Here is a 26,060-nt window from a genome sequence, read left to right as displayed (position 1 = left end):
AACTGACAAAAATATTAATTTAATTTTAAATTAAGAATTGGATTTTATGACAATGGAATTATTTAGATGGGGGCACAGTGCTTTTATAAATGTTCCTTATTGGGTTTTTGGGATTTTTTTTTCTTTGTTTGTTTTTTTTTTTTTTTCAGGTGGTTGTCCCTGGGGCTAGGACTAACTCTGTAAATTTTTAAACTATCATTGAAATCTAACAACTAGCAATTCAGGATGACAGTGTCATATCCTTCAAAGAGCCCAGGCAGCAGTTAAGAGAGATTTCCAATGTAAAGTGTTGCTCAAGATGACTTTGTGTTGTCTTTGTCTACACACTCTTACTTTCGATGTTCTAGTCAGGAATGAAGACATTTGACTTACTAAAATAAACATGTAGTGAACTTGGAGTGTTCTGATGTTAAAAGTGACTCATGGTACAGCTGGTAAACCCAACCACTTTGTGTAGATAACTGAGTCTCTTCCAACATAACTTTTTACTATTTTTTAAAGGCACTCCCACCAGCTTCCATAGTCTCACTTTCAATTCTGTGCCCTCTCAATTTTCTTGATGTAACTGTAGGTAGTGACCTGCCCTTAAGCAGGATCAATTAAATGAATCTGGTTGGAAAAAAAAAAATCTACAGACCTCTTTCCTGGGGGAATGACAGCCTTGCCCTCCAGAGCTAGACCTGCCTGCAGGCACCTGGCAGGGCTGAGGGCTGATTTGAGAGACAAAATTCAACATAGGCCAGTGTCACTGGAGCTCCAGTGATGGAGAAAACAATAGGTATTCCCAGCTCCCTCAGCTTTGCTCAGACCATTGCTACACCTTCGACTTTGACAGGTAGATGAGAATGCCTCTGAAGCTGTCTCTGCCTGTTGGCTTTTACAGGGAGACCTAAAAGGGTCACATAGGTGCTTTCATGTTTCCACCCAGTTGCTAGATCTGCCAAAAGTGCCCAATTGTGCTTTAGACAACATATTTTTTACACTAAGCCATCACAGTGAGCATGTCACTCAGTGTAAATGCTGAAAATGCCCTGCAGCATGTAACCATCTATTTAAACTTTTCTGGTTACTGCTGTTACCAGCAGTCCAGACTTCTCTTTGATAGAAGCTGGAATTATGAATATTTTTACATTATTTAATGTCAATCTCTGTTAGTTAATACTTGAATTAACTACTGGCATATTGTTCCACTATGAAACTATAAAACCAGTCAAGAAGGATATCTAGCCAGGGAGTAATTTGCTGATTTTATTTTGGCAACAAAAATGATTAATGGAATAAATAAAAGAGGTTAGAAGTGATCTAACTTGTTTCTCTCCAAGGAACAGGACAGGCTGATCATGCATTTGGTGCTGGGCAGTATGTAATGAATCTATAACAGTAACTCCTCTGTCACAGAATACTCACATACTAGGGAGAAAATACTGTGAGTGAGTCATCTACTTAATCTAGCAAGTAAGGTTACAGAAAAAACCATGAACATGAAGTTAAAGGATATCAAATTCAAACTAAAAACAAGACATAGATTGTTGTGGTAGGAGTGATTGAAACAAACTATCTGGTGAAGTGATAGATTCTCCATCTTTCAATGTCTTCCAGAGCAGTCATGTTCTCTGAAGACGTGTCATTTTTTGCCAATGACAAGTTACTCAGAGGGCAGTTTGAAGAGCAGTAGCTGATGAGCTAAAAATCCTCTCTGGCCTCAAAATCTCTAAAAGTGGTACACTGCCAAAGATCTTACAGGCAAGGCACAAAACATAAAGATGCCACAGCATTCTTTTGCCAGATGAAGGAGAGAAGAGGAACAATATGGCCCACAGTGGAAAAGGAAGCCTGAGAGAAGTAAAGCTTCTGTGCAGGTATGTCTGAAAAAAAGTCTGTGGGATGCTTAACACATCTCTGTGATGCTTTACCCATGAGATCTCCTATTAGCTTGAGCACACATTAATTCAGATGCAATATGCATAAACCAGAGCAAATCCACAAAGCTGCAACATGGAAACAGCTGGTGTACTCTTTAATTACAGCAAACCCCTTCCATATGGGATCCTTGGGATCTGGGATGAAAATTAAAAACAATGCTGTAAAATGTTGTACTGGTACTTGTGCACCTGCAGTCCTGAAGGCACATGTGGCACATGTGGCAGGTGCCTGTCTGCATATACCCATTTTGCTGGCCAATTCCCTCATTTTTCAAGGTGTAAGGCTCTGACAATCACACTACATGTTCATGTGGTGTGCAGGAAAAGGCTCAGTGCTTTACCAATGGGAACTAAATGTGCATCATTTCAAGGTCTTGACTCATGACCTAACCACACACTGCAGAGTTGGTCACATCAGCTTCATCTAGAGGAAAATATGGATTTCCAGCTTTGCCTTTGCACCTACATAGCTCCCCTGTCTCGTTTGGGAAGATGTGTCAGCAGTTTTCGGCATGTGGTGGATTTTTGTGCTTCCACAGACAAAGGTAAAAGTGGAACAGCAAAGAAGTGGTAGTGTCTGATTTTCTCCTTGAAACAGGAATATGTGGATACCATGTTGCTGCATCTCTAAAATGTTTTTTGCAAATGTCTATATGGGATATCTGGGGGAAGGTGCAGGGGCCAGAGAAAGTCTCAAGGATCAATTCACAAATCTTCCAAGTTTATACAAAGGGTTTAGTCCAGCAGTAACATTTGTATCCAATTTCATCCCCCCCCACACTTTTTTTTTTTAAAATAGAACTTTTCTAGCATACTATTTCACTTGTACTGCTAAAATCATGTGTCCTTAATCCTCTTTTATTTCTTTCTAAACAGGAGTAAATGTGATCATTATCTTGCAAAGGCTCAAGTCTGTCATTTCCTTGGCACTGCCATTACACAGTGGAAGAGAGCAAGCTACTCTGAGCTATTACAGATTCATCATTAGTATAGAATCCTATTGATTCTCCATATCTTTTTTCTAAGGCTGAGCTACATGGACAATGTATAATATAGTCATTGAGTATCCAGTTTAAATTGGAAGTGCTATAGCTTGTTTTCAGTTATCTCAAAGTGGATTGAATAGCAGGAAATATTCACAAATATTCAGTGTGCTTGAGTGATAAAAAATACTTTTTTGCTCCATGGTGGATAGGCATTTTCAGGTTGGTGCTTTTCAAGTAGAAGTTAGAGATATACAGTTGTTTTGGTTTTTTTGTCTGCTAGAAAGTCAACAAGCAAGGCTTCTTTCTAAGATGTTTTATTCTATTCTGTCCTTAAGCCCCAGCCTTGATTACCTGCAGGCAGCCCAGAAGGAGTTATTTAGGTATTAGTCAGGTATTTTCCTCCAGTTTCCATCTCTTTGCTTTGCTATCAAAGGTCTGCTCAGTGTTAAGTATGTCCCTTCTTTTTGTTTAGCTTTATGATGATGAAATGTGGCTCAGTGGCTCAGTATGCTCTATTGCTTCTTGAATTAGGCAAGTTCTGAGTGGATTGTTCTTTGAATGTTGCCTGCAGATTCATGAGTACATCCTTCCCTGGGGATGTACATAATCTTCTTCTTTCCCATCAAGGAGAGTGTAATTACAGCAGAGAGTGGTGTGACAGATGTGGGTATTATAAACAGACTATCAGTGCTTTCTGAATGACTCAGGCATTAGTTTTCCCTCCTACCAAACACCGATGGAATGTTCTCTGTATCTCTGTATTGTAAATTATAATATTGGTATTGGTTCTCATTCATTCCAACCCTGTATTTTAGCCAAGTGCCAATGACTGTACATTGCAATGTGTATGATTTCTCCTCCCTTCCTTTGTGTGCTCATTTATTCCTGCCTTCTTTCCCCTGATTTAGTTGCTGGGAGCCTTTATTAATTTTCAAATGGAAATTCATCTAGACTTGCTCTTATCATGTATTTCATCCAATCTTTCATTTACTGCCTTTTTAAAATGCATTTCTGGGTGCTGTTTTATTTTTCTCTTAATAGAGAACTGTCTTGAACTTTTGCACTTTTTTTTCTTTGTGTGTTAATGTAGCTGTTCAAATAACACAGCTCATGGCTCACTTCTCCTCAGAGTCCACTTTTTTATTATTATAAATGTGTAGTGAAATTGGAGAAGCAATCTGCCTTGCAGTACATTTTACACTTACATGAACATACAGACTGAAGACGTTTTATTCCTAGAGGTCCCACTTCCTTGTAACTCATTTCGTGCTAAATAAAATGAAGGGCTGCCCATTTTACTTCTGACTTGGAAACTGAAATACACAAGAAAACTCAAAATTTAAGAAAATCTCCTTTGACATTTAGATGCCTTCTTTCTAAGGGAAGAACAGTAAGCATACATTTTTTTTAATCCAAATGCAAATGGAGCTAGAGGAACCTAATGTCCATGTACACCTCAGAGTTATTCTGACAAATATAGTCCTGTTTTTTATCTTTGTTCCATTGAGGAGATTTGTGTCACTATACTGTAGAAAATATTCATTAATATTCTTGCATATAAAGGCAACTCTCCTAATTCTTCTGTATTCTCTTTTATTTTCTCACTCAGAAATTCAAAGTTTGCTGTCTGGGCAAGTATCCTAATACTCTTGGTTATCAAGCAAAGGGAATCCTGTTTTCTCTTGCTGCCCTGCAGTGTGAGGAAGATGTGATCCCACCAGTGCCTGACTGCACATTACCAGTGCCTGAGCCTTCAATGAAACCTTGAAGGCTGAAACCCACCTTCACAGGTAACTGATGATCCAGCCCAAGGGAAAGACAAAATTGGAGTCTCTCTCCCCTACTCTGCTTTCAGTGTCTCTTGTCTCCAGGTTTGGACTCCCAGTTCTCAGACACAGGCCCAGCACCTTAGTGGGTTTGACAGACAAATTTTAACCCCTGGCTGGAAGGCATTCTCTCTCTAACAGAGCTGACGGAGCACAAGTGCCCAGTCCTTGAGAATAACTCCATTCTCTCTGCCCTGCAGTTTGACCTGGGGCATCAGGTTGGCACTGAAGCTGCTGAGATGCAGAAGTGTGTGCGCCATGCTGCTGATGTGGAGGGGGCAGCAGGGGCACGGTGTGGGTGCAGAGACACAGGTGGACAGCATGGGCTGGAGCTCCTTCAGCTTCTACAGCCTGTAGGCCTGAGCCTGAGAGTCTGCATAACTTGGCCATGGGAGCACCAAGCAGGGCCCAGCCTCTGACTTCTTAAACATTGCAGTGCTCAGCTTTCTGTCTCTGTATCAATGTGGGCCTTGGAGAAGTGAATCTGAGAGCATTAACCAAACACTGACTTCTCTCTTCCTCAAGCTGCAGATGGGCTGCAGAGCTGCTTTGCAAGTATTGCCCAATCCTAAAGCACAGACTGAAACTTAGTGGGAGATTTTCCTGCCTTTCTTGGAGGCCTGTATATGTATGTTGGCAGGAAACAGAAAGCATCTGCCAAGTAAAGAATTCCCTAGTCCAATTCTCCCTCTAGCCCCATCCCAAACCTTCCAGGGTAATGGTCCTTGCAGGAAGCAATTTTGTGAAAGCTTTTTCACAATGTGGAGAAATAGGCTGTTTCACACAGCTCCTGGCATCCCAACCCAGTGCAATGGGATCCCTTAGGCCCTCCTGTATGAGTCCAAACATGGAAATGTGGGCTAAGGCTCTTTCTGATTACTTGCTTTTATTGCAACAGTTTTAATGGGAAATGTAAACATTATGGACTCCATCCCAAACTAAATCATGCTCCAAACAGTCTTGCAGCACTGGTGTTAGTCTGATGCCATGCACTTCCCCATGATCAGAAATAGTCTCTGTCAGGAAAAAGAATATCTCTTTCCCTGTGGGACAGAGGACAGGGGACATGCCACTCCTTCAGGGAACAGAAATAGGGGGATATAGCTCCTCATTCCGGTCACATGCTACAAGAACTGAGCATATGTCTTGTTCCTAGCAGCAGCTTTGTGAGTGAATTGGTGGGTAAGATTTATTTGCAGTTGTATAGAAAAATTGTGAGCAACAATTTTAACTGGAGCAGAAAGACCTGCATTTGCAAGGTAATTTATTTGGGATAAATCACACAAGTGACTCCAACATCCTTCAGTGCAGCTGTATACATGAGGTGCCACCAAACCAAGAAACAGGCAGGAAGGACAACCTGAAAGGAATGAGGTGAACAATTTTCTTTTTCAGTGGCTGCTGTTGCTGGGTTGGCTGCGTAAGTGACTGTTTAGCTGTGCAGTCTGTTAGAATGAAATTCATCGCAGATATAAGCATTTTTTCCACATTTTGGGTTCATATTTACATTTGTTAAGGTTAATAGACCTGACAATTTCTTCATGTTCTCACCAGGGAGCAGTCACTGACAAACCGTGGGAGAGACTGAAACAATATTCTCCACAGAAAGTAAAATTTGTGCTTCACAGGGCTGTTACACATTCCTCCCTAGTAACAGTCCTCAGTCCTTGGTGGTGAAAATCAATGTAGTGCCCCTGAATCTACCTCAGCAATGCTAATTCGCACCACTTGTAGATCTGATGGCTTATGCTTTTTACTCATCTTCCTCAGTGTTCTTCCAGTAATTGCAGTGGAGCCTTAGCATTTCCTAAATCCACTTTGTTTCCTTTTCATCTACAGTGTTTTGGTTTCTAATTCTTCTGTGTTTGTGCTACAAAGCTTCAACTTAAATTGTTCTATCTTGCCCCATCTGCAAAAGGCCATTTTTTTAAGAGCACAGGTAGAAAGGAGAGGTCAGGCAAGAGGTGCCTTTGGCCCTTTGTAAGGTTGGGTGCCTTTAAAGAGAAAATAATACAGGAAGCCAGGAAATTAATTCAGGAGAGAACTGAATTGAATTTATAAGGTTAGTACATAATCTGGGGAAGTATGAATCTGCACTTTTCCCACTGGCATCAGGGCTCTCGGGATATCTGAGGCAGGGTCATTACTGAGTCTGAGACACTATGGTTTCAGCTTTCTTCCCCTTCCCAGACTGCACAGAGAACTACCCAGGCAGACTTAAAAATTCAAGGAGACAACTAAGACCTAAGCAGTTATCTCTTTTGAGCTGAGTTGCAGTAAGTGGTCATATGCCTGCTCTTAAACAAAAACAAAAAATCCAAACCAAAAAAAAAAAAGCTAAAAAGCATTAGCTAAATGGAGGAATATTAGGTAAAATATTTTAGTTGCGACTAAGCTGACGTGTAGTATCCTGCCACTGAGGGAACCAAATCCAGAGTATGAGTCCAAATAGAAAGTACCCTCTCTTCCCCTTATTCCAGGTTCAGTACAAGGAGGCAGGAGCTGAAAACTGGTAAAAGTGTTTAAAAGTCCCTGCTTTGCTGACTATGTTTTACAAAGACTCATCCCCAAAGCTCACCTGGTGTTTTATAAGATAGTTTCACTGCATTCCTTTGCACTCTTGCGTTTGATGAAGTCTGGCTCAATCGCTGCAGTGCTCACCAGTGAAAGATCTTCCACCACAATGCCTGAATTTTAGAGCTCTCCATAATAAATATCTCCCCAAAGTAGAGGACAGTTAGAATAGCATGACGGTCAAATTCTTGCTCTTGGCTGCCTTGTGGGGAAAAGGGTGAGCTGGCCTTTGTCAGCACCTGGTATCAGCTTCTGTGACCCATCATACTGCACTTTCTGTGGGAGTCCAAGCAACAAATTCTGCACATGGCCAACTACTAATCATAGCTGTTTATTTGCAGATCATCCTTCTTTACACCAAGCCTGTCTCATTTCTCTGCCTCTTCCAAAATCTTCTGGCATTTTGGAAGCCCAGGAACAGGAATGTTATGGCTCATCATCAGTACACCTTTGTAATCTGATGTCATATCTTGTTTGCCATGTGATTTTTGTTTCATCAGGAAGTTCTGGTGCACATCCTCTCTGCGAAGTTTTAATTTAGTCCTTTGTTGGACAAATCTCATATGGTGACTAATGCAGGAAGAAAGATTGGGTAAAAGTCAAATAATGTCTCAAAGCTTTGGCCCCAAGTGAAATAATGCTAAATATAAATGCAAATAGGAAAGGTAGACTGGAGGAGAGAAAAAATGCTGGCTTGCATACAGCTTTTCTTCAGAGATAAATAAATTCAGAACATTTTTAGATACAGGCTGAATAGAGTATAATGCTGTATTTGTCCTCAGCTTTTATCACAACTGAGAAGAGTGAAAAATTGCCTCATCTGTAAGGGCTTGGAATATAATGAGCAAGAATGAGCTGCTCTGTCAGTCCTAATAGCTTTCCCTCTGAACAGATAGCTGCAGTGGGGGAGATGTCACTTCTTCCTGCAGTTACCAAATAGCACTAGTAAACTACAAGTTTGCCACTGCAGCTCAGCTAGCTAGTAAGAAATACAGATCCCTTCCATGGTATGCTCTGGAGCATCAGTTACAGACAGATAAATACAGCTACAGATGCACATAAATAAAGGCACACATATCAATGCATACAGAGGAGAGAAAACAGATAAAAAACATGTCCCCTACAAACTGTTGTGCTCCATAATTTTAAATACATGATTTAAAACTTTATTTCAACTAAACTTTTCATAGGGTAACACCAAATTTGCTTAAAATATCTCTCTATACTAATATATTAACACATGCATCTATAATACAGAACATATATGTACAAAATATATATTCACACATGTACCACATATATATTTTCACAAATTCATTCAGAGCAGAACTGAAGATGTGATTTAAAGTCCCTAAGACCCCAAGGTTTATTTAACATCTGAACTTACAGAATAGTAGATCATGTTCTCACATACCACTAGATGGTGACTTGTGTAATGAGTTGTTGACTTTTATCCTACAGTACATTTCTCTTTTTATTGGAATGAAACAGAATCATGATATTGTTGTCTCCATTTTTAATAATTTAGCCTTAAGTATATTTCCATAAACATCTCACTGGTTATAGGGGTGTAAGGCAAAGCTATGGAAAAAAAAAGGTGAATATGACTCCTACTAAACTCTGTTTCAGATTTTTAATTTCTTTGTACAATTGAAAACTTTTGTTTCGATAATAGGGGTGCATGATGTCACGTACAAATGATTAGGCTACAATTCAGATGTCTCCTGAGACAAAAAAGCATCCAATTACAATTATGTAATGCTATGTGCATCAGCTTGTATAAACAGTAAGCTTTCACACATCAAGCAAAAATGCCTCCCCCCACATGTGTTGTGTTCCCACTCAGAGCAACCTCTCATTTTAGCTATCTGCTATTAAAAGGCTACTTCAGAATCATACTTGGCACCTTTCCCTACATGGCTGCAGCTACCACATCAAACAAAAGCACTTTGTTTGGCAGCTGTAGTCTCATTCTTCAGCTGGGCAGGGGATCAGAGTCTTATCAATAACAGGCTGTACCAAAGACTCACTCACCGCTTTCGTCCGGTGACACTTGTTGCTATTAATACTCTTCATCTGGCATAAATGAGAGCAGCCTTTAGCCTCAGATAAGTGGTGAAAGTTCAATGGTGTCTATGCACTGGATAAGGAAAAGTAATATTTCTCCCTCTTCCATTAATGCATCATTGAGAGTGGAAGTTGTTTAGAGATGAGTTTGTCTTTTTTGTGTTGTATATTTTACAAAACTTCCTGCAAAGAGGGGATGTCGCTGTTGAGCAGCTAGCAGAGTAAGGAAGTCAGTTCTCAGTGGCAAGAAGGAAAAGGCCTTTATTGTTTTGATTTCATCATATATATAGAGTTTTCAAAACTCACCCAGATTGGTCAGTCAAAAACCTCCCCCTAGGCCTGATTGGCCAAGTCTGCACCGTCCAAGTCTTGGGACACTGTTTTTAATAACATCCAAACCTTATCTTTATTTATAAAACACAAAAAGATTTCTCATGGGAAAGACCTGTGCTAGCCACAAGGGGACTGTCTCCAGTTGTTTAGCCCAGGCTGCCAATCTTTGTCAACAGCATTGCAAGTAATAGTAATAGTAATTTACTGCAATAAGAGCTAACTTCCTGTAGTTTGGTTGTTATTTAACAGGCTGTGATATATGCATTATGGCTTTCAAAAACAACCGAAGAATGAGATTGTTTTGAAGACCTTGGTTCCTGAAAATCTGACTCGTTTAAGGAGACTTAAAAATCTGCAGACATGAGCTACTTTTGGCCTATACAGTGGACCCCCTTTCTGTAAGTGATTAGTGAATGTTCTGTAATGGTTATTGCTGTAATTTGTAGTAGTGAGAGTAGGTATCCCCTTGCTTTACCTGTACTGTCCTGATGGATGACTGCATTACAGAGGTCTTGTTCTCTCCATCAAATCAAGTTTTATTTTCTCATCAAGCAAACTTCAACCTGTGAATTAGCAGTTGTTTTCTGTGAGCACCTACACAAGCTAAAATTTTCTTGTGCAAAGGGAAAGCTAAACCAGGTCTTGGCCAAATCAAAATGTGGTCAAAGAGCCACAAAGGCTTCTGAACATCCTTCTGGTCTTTACCTACCTCCACTGTTGATTGATCTGTTATAGCAAGGCCTTGTGCATGGCTGGACTCCAAGCATTTCTGGTACAGTGTTTATTAATGCCTTGCCAAGATGAAACATTTCTGAAACAAGATTAGCATCAGTATTTACAAGCAGAGGGTTAGCTCTCGAAATAGCTCAATCAAAAGATGTCAGAGCAGGCAGCTATTCATGGGAAATTATTTGCAAGGGACACATTCTCCCCTCCTCAGCTGTGCTTAATGTTTTCTTCCCACCATCAGATTCACTCTCCAGTTCAAAGCTTAAATGAGGAAAATACATAATTGCTTCCTAGAGTACAGCTCTGTTTATTTTCTGCTACCTTTCTGCTTGCAAAACTGCCTATTGATTTCTTAACGTGTGTATTTCTGTCCTAATGACTAATGACTAAGCCTTAAGCTGTACCAACCCTGGCAAAACAGGTTGTGTCTGTGCCACACTGAAGTGGACATAAAAGGTTGTTTGTTTGGTTTTTTCTTATTTTATTGCAATAATCTCTAATCGTGTCTTCCTCAGCAGAGACTACTTTTGTGTCCAGCTCTTTGGCGACGAAAGAGATGGGAAATGTCCTGGGAGAGATGAAGCTTTGGAGGCACATGGAATTTATGCTGAGTCCTTAAACTATTGGTCAAAGACTATTTATATACCTTGGAATATCCTAAATATGGTTTTTAAATCTAGCTTTCCACCCTGACAGGGTGTGTATTTGAGACATCTGGCAGTCCTTCGTTTTTCATTCTGAGGAAACAACAACCAATATCCTGGCTTTCAGAACGGGTATACAGCCAAGCCTTGTGAATGCTATATAGCTAATTTTCAGTGTCCTGCTGGGAGCCTGGTGCCACTGTAACCTGAACCCTTGATGTGACCAAAACTGGCCTTGCAGAGTGCATGTCTTTTGAAGCAAACACACAAAAAGAAACAACAAAACCAAAACCCAATCCCAACCCAAAAGCAAGTAAAAATATTGGATAAGGGGAAAGAAAAAATAAAATGGTGGTTATTCCTTACATGGTTCGAAACAAGAGCTTTTTCTAGACCCTAATCTATATTCTACCTCTCTTTTCACTACAACTTGTCAGAAGAATTTTGAAATGCAACTAAAAAATGGGTAGTTTAAAAAAATTGTTCCCATTAAACTATTTTAGAGGGTTATAATCTACTAAAAAAATATGTTCTAAATCTAGCTCACTTTCACTAGCTAAAGACATTTTTGAGGAGCAATATGCTATAGCAAACTATACATGCACATGCCTTGTAACTGGTATCAGTTGAAGAGTTAATCCTTATAGAAAATGTGCATAACATCGACTAGAGCTCATGTGATTTTCTGTTTTCCTGTTGAATAAGGTATCTGGGAACAATGAATGTGATACATTGCTGCTACTAATGCTGTAGCCTGTCCCTTTGTTTAATTACTGCAATTAATCTTAATCTGTCTTTGTTTGGCAACAGCTAGGTTAGGAAGAACCAGCTGAATGCTTTTCAAAGAGACTGCTGTTTTGATCACTAAGCTCACAGTCTTGTCTTTGGCAGATGAAAATATTCAGAATTTTATTGCAATCCAAGTATATGCTGTATGGTTCTCCAAATACAATTGTGTATTACTAAAAGAGTGGGAAAAATATTTGCTACAAAGGGGGTTTTTTTGTATACACAGTAGAAAAATGAAATTCAGTGTGTCTAGAACATTTTGCCCTGTTCTGTCTATAAAAATGACACAGCTGTGTTTCACATTGTGTGAACCACTCACATAAGCATTTAATTCACTCATTGTAAATTGAGCTACATAAAGATGATGTAATAATTAGGTCTGAAACAGATGGAAGTCCTACTTTAGATAATACACTCACTAAAATAGCATATGCTGGCTTCCTTCAATTCTATACATTTTAGTCTATAAAGCTGTACTTTTGATCAGATGACAGTTGCTGAAAATAATAGAATAGGCAAGGTTAGCAGAAAATTTTCTGAGACAGCTCTTCATTTTTTCAGTACTGCATTTTTTTAGGCATTGCTGTATATTCATAGAACACCATGTATGATTTCTTGGTTGTGATTCTAGGAAAATACAGCGAAGGAGTAGCAATCTCATGGAAACAAGCTTAAATTTTTCCACTGAGTGTTAGTGAGTAGAATTTTACCCCATACAGGCTGAAGGACCATGAACTACTTTTGTCTCAGCTGGGCAAATATTAGCCACATGGGTCATCTGGTCTTCACCTACCCTTGGTTAGGTGAAGAACAAGATTTTGCAGACGTAGGGAGGATGGTGCACCCTGTCCAGATAGTTATACCTACAAAGGTAAGTCCTGTGTTTCAGGTGGGTCTCCAACATCCCTGTAAGAAGGAAGTGTTATTTTGCTCTGTTTCTAGTGTTCATTCTTGCAAGAGCCAAATTAAGCAAAGTTTCTACTGTTTTCAGCTCCTCTGGACAAGAGGTGGTATCCCATCTACCATAGCAGAACTTCACCTGGGAGAAAACTGGAATGCAGCATTGTGCAGAGCAGAGATTTCCTCATGCATGACCAGGTAAATAAATGCAGCTTCTGCAGGTTTTAGTGACAGCCTTGGTAAGAAAATAGTGGGTGTGGTGACAAAGGCATCAGCTATTGTAAATGCTGCAGAATAAAACTGGGCATGGTACATTTGCCATTTCTGTGTGTTAAACTCTAGGGATATAGGAACATGCCAGTGTTTGTGCCAGCACTGCATGGCAGTGGACAGTGTGCTCAGATCCCAGGATCTGGACGATTTTCTTTTCAGAGTGACTGTATGCCTGACCTGTGTTCCAAAATATTTTAAATAGGAAGAAACCACCTGGATTTTCTGACCTTCTGCATGTCTGTATTTCTTCAGCATGGGAAAAACATGTTGTTTTTCTAACACCTGTTAGAGCAGGTCCAGAGAAGGGCCACAAAAATTATCAAGTGGCTGGAGCACCTCTCTTATGAAGACAGGGCTGAGAGAGGTGGGGTCATTCAGCCTGGAGAAAGAAAAGCTCCAGGGAGACAGGATGGCGCCTTCCAGTACCTAGAGGGGGTCTGCAAGAAAGATGGGTGAAAAACATTTTAGCAGGGCCTGTTGTGGTAGAACAGGGGCAGTGGTTTTCAACTGAAAGAGGGTCGATATAGGCTAGATGCAAGGAAGGAGTTTTTTACAGTGAGGGTGGTAAAACACTGGAACAGGTTTCCCAAACAGGTGGTGGATGCCCCATCTGTGGAAAAATTCATGATCAGGTTGGGTGGGGCTCTGAGCAACCTGGTTAGTTGAAGATGTCCCTGTTTACTGCAGGGGGTTTGTACAAGATAACCTTGAAAGGTCCCTTCCAACCTAAGCCATTCCATGATTTTATCTCTGTCCTACTGATGGCCAGTTGTACCTCACACAGTTTGGCTTGCTGTGAGGTGGCATTTTACTATTTACACGTTGTGCTGCTTACAGCCACAATAACACAACTTAGTCACGACTTGTGCAAAACTGAAAGGTTTGCATGGATTTGGTTGGAAAATATATCTGTTTCTGTAAAACTAATGTGCTGATGTTTTATGTTGATGCATGATTTTGTTTGCTGGTTAAGGCAGGTAAGGCTGAAGAAATCCCTCTTTGGACCTATAATCCCAGTCCTTTAACAGAGGACTCTCTGCTCCAGGGAGTGCAGTCATGTTTCAGGCCATTGCTCAGACTCAGTATGAATGAGAGCAGATTAAAGAAACATTTAGCATTAATACCCCTCAATTTAATCAGCACAGAGTCCCCCAGCTGTGACTGGGCAACCATCACTTTCTCCCTGAAGGTCCAGTCCAGCACTAGGAGTACATGTGCTTGTTTTTTGCCAAATAAACTTCAGTCTGTGCTTGCAAGATGTCCTCCACAGGGATGCAAGTCTAAATCACAGAGATGCACAGAAAATGGCTGTGTGAGTAATTAGTTCAAATCTAAGGACCTTAAAAGCAAGATATGGTGGTTTTGTTCACTTGAAGAGGCATTCAGCATTCATTTATTATTATGAACAAACACCAACAGATTATAATTACTATTTTCTTTTCTTATTACTCTGGCAATCAAAAACATTACAGAGAAATCCTGTCTATGCCCCAAGGAGCTTACAAGCCAAGCATAAATCAAAGGATAGCAGATTAAAGTGATGGAGGTGTCAAAGTTGTCTCAGAAGTGAAATTATTAAATAGACGCCTTATTTTAATTTTTTTGTTAAAACAAATAAAATAGGAAATAAAATCTTAGGATTGAACATAGTATTGCATCGAACCCCAAAAGTGAGCTTGTTATAAGTGCCTGAAAAAGACAGAAAGGAGATGAGGAGCTGGATTTTTCACAGAGCTGTTATAAATCCCAGCATTGGTATCTCTCTTATCCAATGACTCACAAATAGGCATCTTCTGTCGAGACTGTTGTCTCCCAGGAGGAGAAGAGCACAAAGAGGCTGTGAGGTTTTGTACTGTTTTAAGTTTGGGACAAGGATTTTACTCATAAGAGGGGCTGAAATCAGACATCCAGGTCATGCCGAAGAAGTTTTCTTGCATACTATATGCTAGTCCACAGCATTTCTGCTGCATTTGTGATGTGTGTTCTGTAGAGAAAAGGTATTTTGTATAAGCTTCAAAAAACAGTTTTCTTTACTTTATCTTTCTGCCCTTTATCTTCACCTGTCAGTCATGCTGCTAACTGCAGGCAGAGGCTTGTTTAGCATACTGCAGAGATGTGTCCCTTTGCTTGGTTTACAGATTCTTCACCAAGGACTTGTTTGTTATTTGGCGTTATTAAGCGGCTGATTTTGCAGGAGCACATTTGAGCCATGGATTGTTTGCCAGCAGTTTGTAATAAGCCAAGAAAGAGCAACAACATATAATCAAATCCATTATGACTACATTAAGATTACAGTAGAGAAAGGAAATTGAACAAACAAAAGTATTGCAAAAGTACAGCTAAGAACAATGAAGATATCTGAGCAATGCTGTAAACACTTATTACTACTTACATAAGGTCCACATGTCTGTGTACTCTCAAGCCTGAGACAGAGCAGACTTTCCTTTTAAGGCTGTGTTCAGATAAGGTCAACCTCTGTTAATATGGAATCATATCAAATGCAAATTTGTTTCTCAGCAGCTCCCTTAGAAATACTGAAACCACTCCTTAAGTGGCCAAACTCTCTCTTCAGTCCTGACAATTTTTATTATTGAAGAAACAAGAGAAATGCAGGTAGGATGATAAAATCACAGAGGAATATATCAACCTCGTGGAAAAATATTTAATATAGGCAAATTTAAAATTTACAAGAAAACAGTAAATACAATACATAATGGAGAACCAGTATTTAAGATGCATTAAAGCAGATACATTTGTCAATGCAGAAAACACATAACAATATAGGTGCAATGTCAATTCAGGCCTGAATGGTCACCTCCTTCTTGATGTGGGGAGGGAACAGAAAGCAGAAAAAGTAAATACAGGCCACTAGCAGGGAGGAGGTAGAGCATCAGCCTCCACAGAAGGCAAATGGGAATAGTTTTGTAAGTCAAATCTGTTTTCCAGTTCTCCCTTATATGACATTTGCTGTGGGAGAGGCGTTGGAGGTGGCTGACAACAGCAGCCGTGTGCCCTGCACACAGCCCAGGCTGCTGGCCAGCCCACGCACTGCTGCCAGCTTGCCTTGCCACAGGAGCAAACAGGAGGGGCAGTTGCAGCCATATGCAAGGTCCAACCAGCCAGAGAGGCATCCTGGCTACAAAAAAGCAGTGTTTTTAAGGGAATGGTCTCATGCAATAGCTGTTATAAAAAGTCTGTCTTTTCCTGCCAGCATCTTTTGATGAAAATTTTAATAGCAGACTTTGGATTATTTGGCCATAAAGTGGATTGAGACTTAGTTCAATCAGCTACTCTGCCATTAAGATCAGTGCCTTTCCTGGGATTGAATTTATCTAGAAAAGAATTATTCACTGTGTTCTCAGAAGGAAGGATTGTATTTCAGTATTTTGGTAGAGAAGACTGCTGAGGCATAACGAGAACACAGAGAAAGAAAATATATAGCATGCTGTGCAAATGATATGGTCCTCCTTTCTTCTCTGCATAATTCAGTCTTCGCCAGATTTTAGCAGACAGGCTGCACTCAGTTTGCCTTTCAGAAGCTGATGACTGGAAATGCCAGCTCTCCCCTATTTCCCTGCCATAGGGGAAACAAGCACCTACAAACACAGCAAATTATTCCCTCAGAATGGAGACTCTGAGTAGCTGGAAATCATTACTTTTCCCCCAGGTTTCCCCTCTGATAATTTTGTAATTTAGTCTTAGCATTGTAGCATTAAAAGAGGAAGTAGCTGCAGGAGGAGACTGAAGAGATGAGCTCTTTTGGTCAGTACATTTACACTGAAGTAAAGCTGGTGGGAAGTAGTCATGGATCTGTCCTACTTGGACAGACCTGGTTGTATCAGGGGTGGTGGGGAGAGAGCATTTCTACCCTCTCTCTGCAGAGCTTTTTGCTGTCATGTAACCAGGCAGTAAAAATTAGGTGGAGGGGAATTCTAATTCTTCTTAGGCACAGCCCTTTTGATTACAGCCAGCATTATCACTGCCTTCTGGGAATGAAGTCAGTGCCTTTGAAAATTAAATCATGGGGAGGGTTGCTGGTTTTCCAGCAGTTCAAGATCTGAAATGCCTTTCAGACTTCACAGAAAGAAAACCACTGAGCTTTTCTTCATACCCAGAGAGTGGCACGATCATGACCTTTTTTACAGTGCAAACCCTGAAACGATCAGCTAAGAGCATGGAGCTGAGTTGCCTTGGAGAGAGGCTCTGTTTGTAAACTCTGCAAGGGGAAATGGTCAGCGGTCTCATGGGTCAGCAGTTGGCCCCAAAGGGAGGTGGTGGACCTTTGGCTATCTGCAACCCAAAGCCCTGCTCACCCACACAAAATGTGTAGCCTGCACAAGCCCAGCACAGCAGCACAGCACCTGTCCAGTGTATGCCTGAGCCTTATAAGTGTGGGTCTAAGCTCTATTTGCCCATTGAGGAGTATCTAGGTACAAGTCCTCTGTGCAGAGCAGAGATGCAAAAAGTGAGTAAAGCCCAGGGCTGTGCCATCCCCTGCCTCTGTGTGATCAGTACATGAGCAGCAGCCAAAGCTGTCATCACTTATCCCACGCCTGTGGGAAGCACTGGGTATCTGGTGTCTTCTAGGGTGCCTAGAGACACCCAGCTTTACTGGCTGCAGAAGCAGAGAGAGGAGCTAAAGATATTATGACAAATGGGCACTGGAGATTATGGAGATTCTGCTCATGCACTAGCCCACGCTGCTGTGCACTGTGACTCCTTTACTGTGCATTCAGATAACTCAGTATGTGACAAGTAAATGAGTAAACTCCTCCCTAGTCCTCTCTCATAGAGACTTTGGTTGGTGTGAGCTTGGCTGCATTCAGAGGCATTCAGAATTCTGTTTTTTAAGAGGGGAAAAATTTTCATGTAGCATTAAAACAGCAACTAATTAATGAAGCATTTTTATGATGAAAATTAGATTTTACTTATGTATGTGTATTTTGTTGTGAATACAAAAATACAGCATCCTCCTATATGTATTTACCTTAACGTATGCATATACACATACTAAATATTTGCTCAGTTTCCTCCATAATTTAATATGGAGATCCTTTTCTTAGGTATGCCCTCTCTTCCCCTCTCTCATATACCTTCAATAAAAATCCAAAATCCACAGGAATATAATAATGCTGTACAAACATCTGAAATGTGAAAAGAAGGGACAGAAAAACAGTTTTCCTTACCCAAGACTGTGAGGGATAAAATGAATGCTCATCAGCTCTGTGTAAAGAAGCAGAGATTCAGGTCAGGTATAAACCTTTTCCAGTGCTAAAGCAGATCAGGTGGTGGAATTAACCACCTGAAAAGATCACTGAGTCACATCAAAGGAGGGATTGTGGAACTGGAGGCTGTGGAAATTGTGTTGGCATCAGGATGCAGCAACAGAACCCCAGTAAGGCTGGCTCAGCTCCCTGAACCCACCACCTCCACCTGGGGGTCAGTTTTTATTTCATGGACAATTAAATGTGACTTTTGCCTTATCTGCATGTAACAAGCTTGTTGTGCAACTCGTGGTGTCCCTAGAGTGAAGTTTCAGGCTATGGCTCAGCTTGTCCAGCCTCCAACAGATGGGGAGGGGGTGACTCTGCCCCAGCTCCCCAGGCTTTGGACTCCCTGGGAGCCAAAGAGGGGCAGGCCAGCTGCCTTGTGGGCAGGGCTGGCAGCAGTGGAGGGAGGAGTAACAGCTCTGGCCCACACCTGCAGCAGGTGAGACGTGAGAGCAGCACAGAGCCACACAGAGCTGTGCCCTGTGCCACTGCTGCTCGTGTTCACCACCAGCTAGTGAGCCTGAGAAAGCAAATAGCAGAGACATGCGGAAAACAGCTGGCTTGGCATGGCTGTGAGCATATCAAGCACAAACACTGATCTGTCACTGCCATTTCCTGATGTTAGACTGACCAGTTCACCAGGTGCCAGCAGCCAGTGCCAGCGGGAGGAGGATTCTTGCTCCACCACCAGCAGCCTGACCTGCACTGGGCTGGGGGCACTGAGGCTCTTTGTGTGCAAGCAGACAGTGACAAATAGCACATGTTTATGCACTATGGGTTATAACTTGTGCTCCTCTCTTACTGTAATGTCCTTCAATTTTTTTTTCTTCTGCTGCATGTCTCTCACTTTCATGACAGTACCATATTCCCAGTGACACTGTCACATGCTCATCACAAAGATCAGGGGAAAAAAGATCCCATGTCACAGTAATGGTATACAGTCATCCTTACTGAGATGTAGTGTCATCTCTTTTATTTGCCTGGCCTTTTTTCAAGGAAACACTGACTCCACTGAATCACAAAATCACTGAATGGTCCGGTTGGAAAGGACCAAAGTCATTTTGTCCAGCCTCCCTGCCCAAGTAGGGTTGTCCTAAGGCAGATGGCACAGGATTGTGTCCAGATGGTTTTTGTGTGTCTCCACTGAGAGAGGGACTCCACAGCCTCTCTGGCCAACCTCTCTGAAGCTTCATGACTCCCTTCAATCCTGGATTGGAGTGCACTTGAGTATCAGTGACAGACAGACTGTGTTACACATAGTAGCTCTACACAGCAGTTTGTAAACAGTTTGGAATTAAAAAAAACCCAAACCATGCTGAGTTTATGTGTCATGGGGATGTACAAGGGCAGCTCCTTCTGGGACCCAAGCTGGGAATTGTACTCTGAAAGGTTATAGCCAGGCACTGGACAGGCTGGAATGAGAGAGCTGTGGATCACTCTAACACAAGCTGGAACTGGGCACTCATTCTGGCTGCTCTCAGTGACACGGTCCTGTCCCCAGTGGAAGGCAACACAGCTGGTGCCCATCCTAAGCAGGCTTTGAAAGCACAGGCAGGGAAATAGGGGGTGTCTGCAGGCCCCCAGCCTCAGGATTTCTGGCCCTACTACCCTGGAGCAAGAAAATTGCAACATCTGTACCTCTTTCTGGTAGGTGCCAGAGATACTCCACTGGGCTCTGTGTGTGGATAATGAAATCTTTACTGATTTCCTTTACTGATTTCCATGAATTACAGGGAATTGCTTGAACCATTGTCAGCTGGTCACCCGCCAAATGTAACTGAAGTTATGTAAGGTGAGGATAAAAAAGAAATAGTTAATTGCAAAGGCACAGGAGAAAGGACCACTTACAATTTTTAAATAATGGACCAGTTTTTAAACTGGTGGCAGTGAAGTTTTCCCAAACTAATGTCCCAAGGATTACAAATACTTAAGACAGAGGTCTTGAAGAACTCCTCTGTTTTTCAAATCCATTCAGTGTTTTACTACAGAGGTGAACAGAAGGACAAGCCCTGCAGATCAAGTACATCTGAAATGGCAGTTTGTAATGAAGGTAGTGCATTCCTAATCTGTGTGTCAGGTCACTTCAGGCTTGTTTTTGAGAGAGCCACCAATGTGTACGAAGTTGACAAGGAGGGCACAGAGGGCTGCAATCTGTGGTTTACAGTTATCATGTGTTCTGTGCATTGCCAGGTGCTATCCTTCTGCTGAGGGGTGTGTTGGTATTACTGTAGCTGCTCTCCCAGGCAGCTCTAATCCTGCACAGATATCCCTCTCTGGCTTGCCTTGTATTTGCATGAACAATCATCATTATATCAAAAGAAGATAAATTGCTAGTAAGAAAAATACTTGAAAGGAGTTCCAAAATAGTTTTCTGAGAAGAAGGCTGTGCTAAAAACAAATGCCTATTTACGTATATGCATAGTGTGAGGATTATCACATAAGGAAAGCAGGATATAATGCAGTTAAGTGTGCATAATGCTTCTCCAAACCTCTACATGCCACTGTGGGAATTAAGTTCCTTTCCCCTATAAACTCATCTCTGTTCTGGCAGGAGAGGGGCTGGAAAGCAGCTACCAGTACTAAATGAATTGCACAACAACCATTGCCTACCTCCCACTGGTCTGCAGAGATTTTCTATTTTCATATTTTCAGTTTTTCACTCCTATAAAGAAACCTTTTAAAGCCCAAAGACAGTTGACTTGCTACAGACGATCACAACCTCCCTTGAACATAGCTGCATGCCTTTCCTATTTATCCTACCTTGTCTTAAGGGTAGGATAAATCTTTTGCTATTGAAGAGCAAGTCTGAGTCTGTCATTAATATAATTTACTAGAATCATTTAATAATTTAATATCATTTACTAGAATCGTGTGCTGTTCTCCTGCTAAAGAAAACCCAAAGTCACACAATCTCCTGGAAGACAAAAAGAATATTTAACATATTTATAGATCTCTCATCATCACTAATTATAGGTTGTTGCCTTCTGCTCAGACTCAGAAAAAGCACAGTGTGCACAAACATTCAAGTGAAACAAGTATGCAGTATCTTGCATGCTTCTTTGGCTAAAAGGTTGTTTTTACAAGCTGAAACAAGTATATGTTCTGTGTGTGAGTATGGAGCAGAACAAATACAGAGCAGAACAGTGCATGGTAATTTCAACTGAGAATCCAACCAAGAACCCCCAGTCAGAGTAATACCTGAATAAAATACCTCATTATACTATGCTTGAAAACACTTTCAGCACCTGGAGCCACAGATCTGTGCCTGCCAAGTTTTCCTGCATATGAGGAGTAATTAAATTATCCCCACCTTCCTGGAGATAGATTTGCAAGTCAGATAAATTACAGGAACAAGCAAGTAATTAGACAGCTAAATGCTGTCATTTACAATCATATTTATTTAACCTACAATCTTGTACTTACAGCTGACTGGACATTAGGAAGGAGGATGTGGAGTCACAGGCTGTTTAAAAGTATTGGGTCCATGGTGCCTGACTAAGTCTAAATTGATGTAACAACTTTCCCTTCTATTTCCCTTATATTTCTTGCTGTCATGCTTTGCAGCAGCTCCTTGTATGTCTCCCATTCTCATTAAGCAGTGACTGAATCACTTTCCCTGTTCCCTGCTATGTGTTTTTTCTGTCTCCCATTCTCTATCAAACCCCCTTCTTTTTTTCCTCCCTGTGATTTGAAAAAAGCTTCATCCCATGTTCTGTGCTGGAAGGTGAGTTGGGTAAGGAAGCCACAGGTCGCAAAGCTTGGATAATTCACATACAAAGACATTTGCACTAAAGGTTAGACACTTGCATCATCCACTTTTCTAGCCTGGGGTGCCAGATAGCTAATATGTGCAGTAGTTAAATAGCAGCTTGATGTTTTCTTAAAGGTTACATTGCTTTTAGCTTATCTGCATTATGCTGGGCATGGTGTTACTGGCATTTCCTGACATCAGAGTTACCTTTCTTCTAGCAACAATACAGAAATACCCAGAAGCTACAGCATGATATAAGCCCTTTATGACGGTTATTCTTAAGGTAGCTTTACAGAAAAATGTAGATTTAACTTCTGTCAGAAAATTAACTTTTCTGGGGGCGGTGGTATAAAAGTGAGCTCTCTCCTCATTCCCTTCTACATCTTACCAGTCATTTAGTTCAGTCTGAAAAATCATGTGAGATAATCATAAGATTTTTATGTTGTATTTTATTGTCCTTTTTATTGAACTGAAAGAAAACAATATAGAAGGTAAAACACTTCTTCAGTTGTAAACTAGAGCAGAAAAAAAACCCAGTTGCTCTCTGTGAGACACCCAAATGGATAAAGAAGGAAAAAAAGAAAGCCCAGCAAGCCCCCTCATTCCCACTATCACCCCCTAATACACCAAATTAATAAAAGGCAAAGAACCAGAGAATAGGTGAGCTTCTGTCTCTTTTCTGTGTCAGTGGGAAAAAAAAATTAAAATTTGTTCTTTTGACTTAAAATAATGTCTGGTTCAATAATTTTGGATGTTGGAGCAATTACCAACAGCCTTTGATTGAAGCCAACACTTTGAACCACATCTAGAAGGCAGCTGAAGGCCTGGTAAGTCTAATGAGTTGAACATTTCTGTGCTTCTAAGCTAAGCTGCTTTTATCCATGTAGCAGTGACAGCTTCAGATTACACAGGCGGGACACTGCAATCTGTAGGGTTCAGGGAAGGTTTGCTGTACCAGGGCTTCCAGCCCATCCTTCCTGCTCCACAGATCATGGGTCATTTGAGAACCAAGGAGATCTGTGGAGATGAAGCAGAGAAATCTGGCATTAATGTGTCACTACACATGAGAGAACAGTTTGTTTTGATTCTGTACAAAATCCCAGTGCAGATGATGAGAGCATTTCCTCCCCTGGAATTCACCAAGACTTTTGGAAAGAAAAATACAGCAAAAGACACTACTGAACAAGAAATGTTGCAGTCAAATAAACCACAATTTTGATTAAGATGGCAGAAGGAGTGAGGTACTAACATGGGGGTTTTTAATGCAAAATGGATTTAAAAACAAGCATTTGCCTAGCATCAGGATCTGAAAGTGAGTCAGAGAAAGAGCACCTAAAATTACATGAAGATGAGACTACAAGAAGATTTTCTCTTTATTAAAGTTAGGTCAGGTAGCTGGACATGGAAGGAAATAATAGGAAATGTTGACTGATGCAGCAGTAGAGGTTCTCCTGTGGGGCTTCTAGTGGCCAGCAAGATTAACTTGAGTCCCCATTGTGCTGCTGCAGCCACAAAGGCAAACCAAATCATACACTCCATTCTCAGGGATACTATGAGCAGAGGCAGAGACATGATCATCCCATTCCATTCAGTGAAGGAGGGCATTTTAATATCTAAGATTTATTTTGCTGTAGAATTGGAGTAGAGAATGATAAACATAAAGAAACACACAGTCATGTCTGAAAATAGATAACAGAAAGGTTTAGGTTAGGCACCAAGAGGAGTACCAAACCTGTTGTATAGCACTGACTCATGAAATAGCTCCTTACAAAATGTGGAAACAGGTGTTGCAAAGAAATCTAAGGGAAGAAACCCCTGGGAGTTAATACCACTAAATATATGTGTCTGGTTATGTCTGTTTGGGTACAGGGAGAGAAGACATGAGTGATTCTTCCCATCACTTAACCTATTATCTGGTACCAACACAGTGAGAGGGATGCAGCCCTCCTGCTGTACTGTGTGCCACGTTAACCAGGGACAAGCTTAAGTCCATGAAGATCTCACTTTAATGTCACTGGGAAGGTCTTTCCACTGGTGCTAGGAAACAGCTTGCTTTACATTTCAACCCCATCTGTGAAGCCACTGCTTGGATGTTAAATAAAAATATGGTATCTTTATTCTAAAAAATTAAAAAAAAAACCAAACCAAAACAAACAAACAAAAAAACTAGCTTTTTGTTTTCTATTGAGAATATTTTATGTTGTCAGACTAGCATAAGGAATGTATTGCCAGATGGGGAAGAATGAGCTCATGAACTCTCATGGTGTAAGTAAATCACATTATCCCTTTTGGTAAATATGCAAGAGTTTATTCCGTGACAAGGAATACTCATTCACCTTCTTTTCTGTGCATTTTTTTGTTGAGTGAGTGGGCAGGCTGTGATAAGGGGTGCTTAATTTGACATTGCATGTATTTATGACCTACAAAACTTGGTATAGACCAAAAAGAGTGGGCAGGGGATGGAAACTGAGAGCTGGCTTAGCAGCTGAAAATAGACCTAAGAGCCAAGAAATCCCTAGTACTAATTGTACTGCCACTACTGATTTATGGAGTGTCCTTGGGCACTGTTAGAAAGTAGCAAGTGTTTGGAGGTGGAAAAGAGCTATGTGTTTCTATTAAGAAGGCATAATGAGGCTTTAATTAGGGAAAAATTGGCTACTTCTCTGCTGAGATGGAATAACTATTGTAGATGTGAATATATAAATACTCTACTGGAGCTGAAAAGGAAGTTATTGTTTCCTCTGACAAGAAGTCTTGAGAATGGGCCATAGAACAGTTTCAGCATTACAACAGAGATTGTATATAGTTTTGTATGTGCCAGTGCTGCCATTAAAGATAAATACACTTTGACTAACTTCAATTTATAATTAATTCTGATTGAAAATATTTTTTTCATTCCAGGGCAATTCATATAAACCAATATGTGCTCAAGGCGGCTGGAAACTTGGCCATATTTCCTTCCCACAGGAGCATTAAGCCAACTTTGACATTTTATACATTTTTAATTAAATCACTATGATCTTTGCAGGCCAGTGTTTGCTCTGACAGTATTTTTAAGCTTGAATAAAGGCAAATTATTCTAACAAATGTGCACAAAGATTAAAAAATGAATCCCTTCACTGTTGAGACTGCATTGTCTGTTATCTCTGTTTTGAGTAAAACAGATGGTTCATATTGCAAATGATGCATGAATAGGACTTCCCCAATGTGATGCAAATGGATCTGTGAAACTGGCATTGTCAGGAAAAGAGGCTGATGTGAGTAGAAACTTCTTGGACAAACATCAGTAATGAACATGTTCTTTGATTATGCTTCACCAGCCGTTAAAAACCAATACATATTCAGAAAAAATAATCAGAGGCAAAGATGTCCTTTCAGAGATGGATTTTTTCAGGGACAAGAAAGCAGTCAGCCAGTGCTTGGTGTTGCTGCAGGTTCCCATTGTCACCTTTGGCAGGTGCAGTCACTGGGTCAGCCTCTGTGACCCGAGGGTTACAGCCTCCTGCTGTTTATCATCTTTCTGATGCAGTCAAACCACGCATGTTTGGGGCAGACATTTTCCCCCGGTGGTTGGCACAACCACTGCACACTGTTGTATTCCAAAAATTGCAAACAAGCAAGAGTGAGATGGGAGCAATATTTCCCTGAGCTTGAATGACCTTCCATGTGCACTGGATTGTATGAAATTGATCTTAGAACATAAAAAAGCCATTTCATTTGAGCAGAGTTTCTCATCTCACTGTTCTCAACAAAGTATTTTCTTTGAAATACGCCCTTGCAACTTAAGGCGAATGATGATTGGGTCTAAATTCCTCTTTAAGTTCCCAGTTTAGAACAAGCCTTAATGAGCTTTCAGTCTGTTCCTACAACTGTCAATATATATGTTTCAGTGATTAAAATTAAGTACATTCCCAGGCTGGTGTTAAGCTGACCAGATTTACATGCTTTTTCAGTTACTGATCCTTCCAGTTTTTGAGGAAAATTCAGATCTATCAC

General features: G+C 40.8%; 1 long non-coding RNA gene across 1 annotated transcript; it reads left to right on the top strand.

Annotated features, from left to right (window-relative positions):
* The first annotated feature begins 4,540 nt into the window (after positions 1-4,540).
* LOC146441179 (uncharacterized) lies at positions 4,541-25,128 on the top strand. Its single transcript, XR_014850413.1, has 3 exons — positions 4,541-4,698; positions 12,862-12,968; positions 24,966-25,128. It is a non-coding gene; the product is annotated as an uncharacterized LOC146441179 (long non-coding RNA).
* Positions 25,129-26,060: the final 932 nt, after the last annotated feature.

The sequence above is a fragment of the Lichenostomus cassidix genome, chromosome 2 (assembly GCF_008360975.1).
Source record: "Lichenostomus cassidix isolate B80296 chromosome 2, HeHo_3.0, whole genome shotgun sequence".
Lineage (NCBI taxonomy): Eukaryota > Metazoa > Chordata > Aves > Passeriformes > Meliphagidae > Lichenostomus > Lichenostomus cassidix.
Note: the sequence above shows the minus strand (reverse complement) of the source record. Positions and strands in the feature narration are given on the sequence as shown.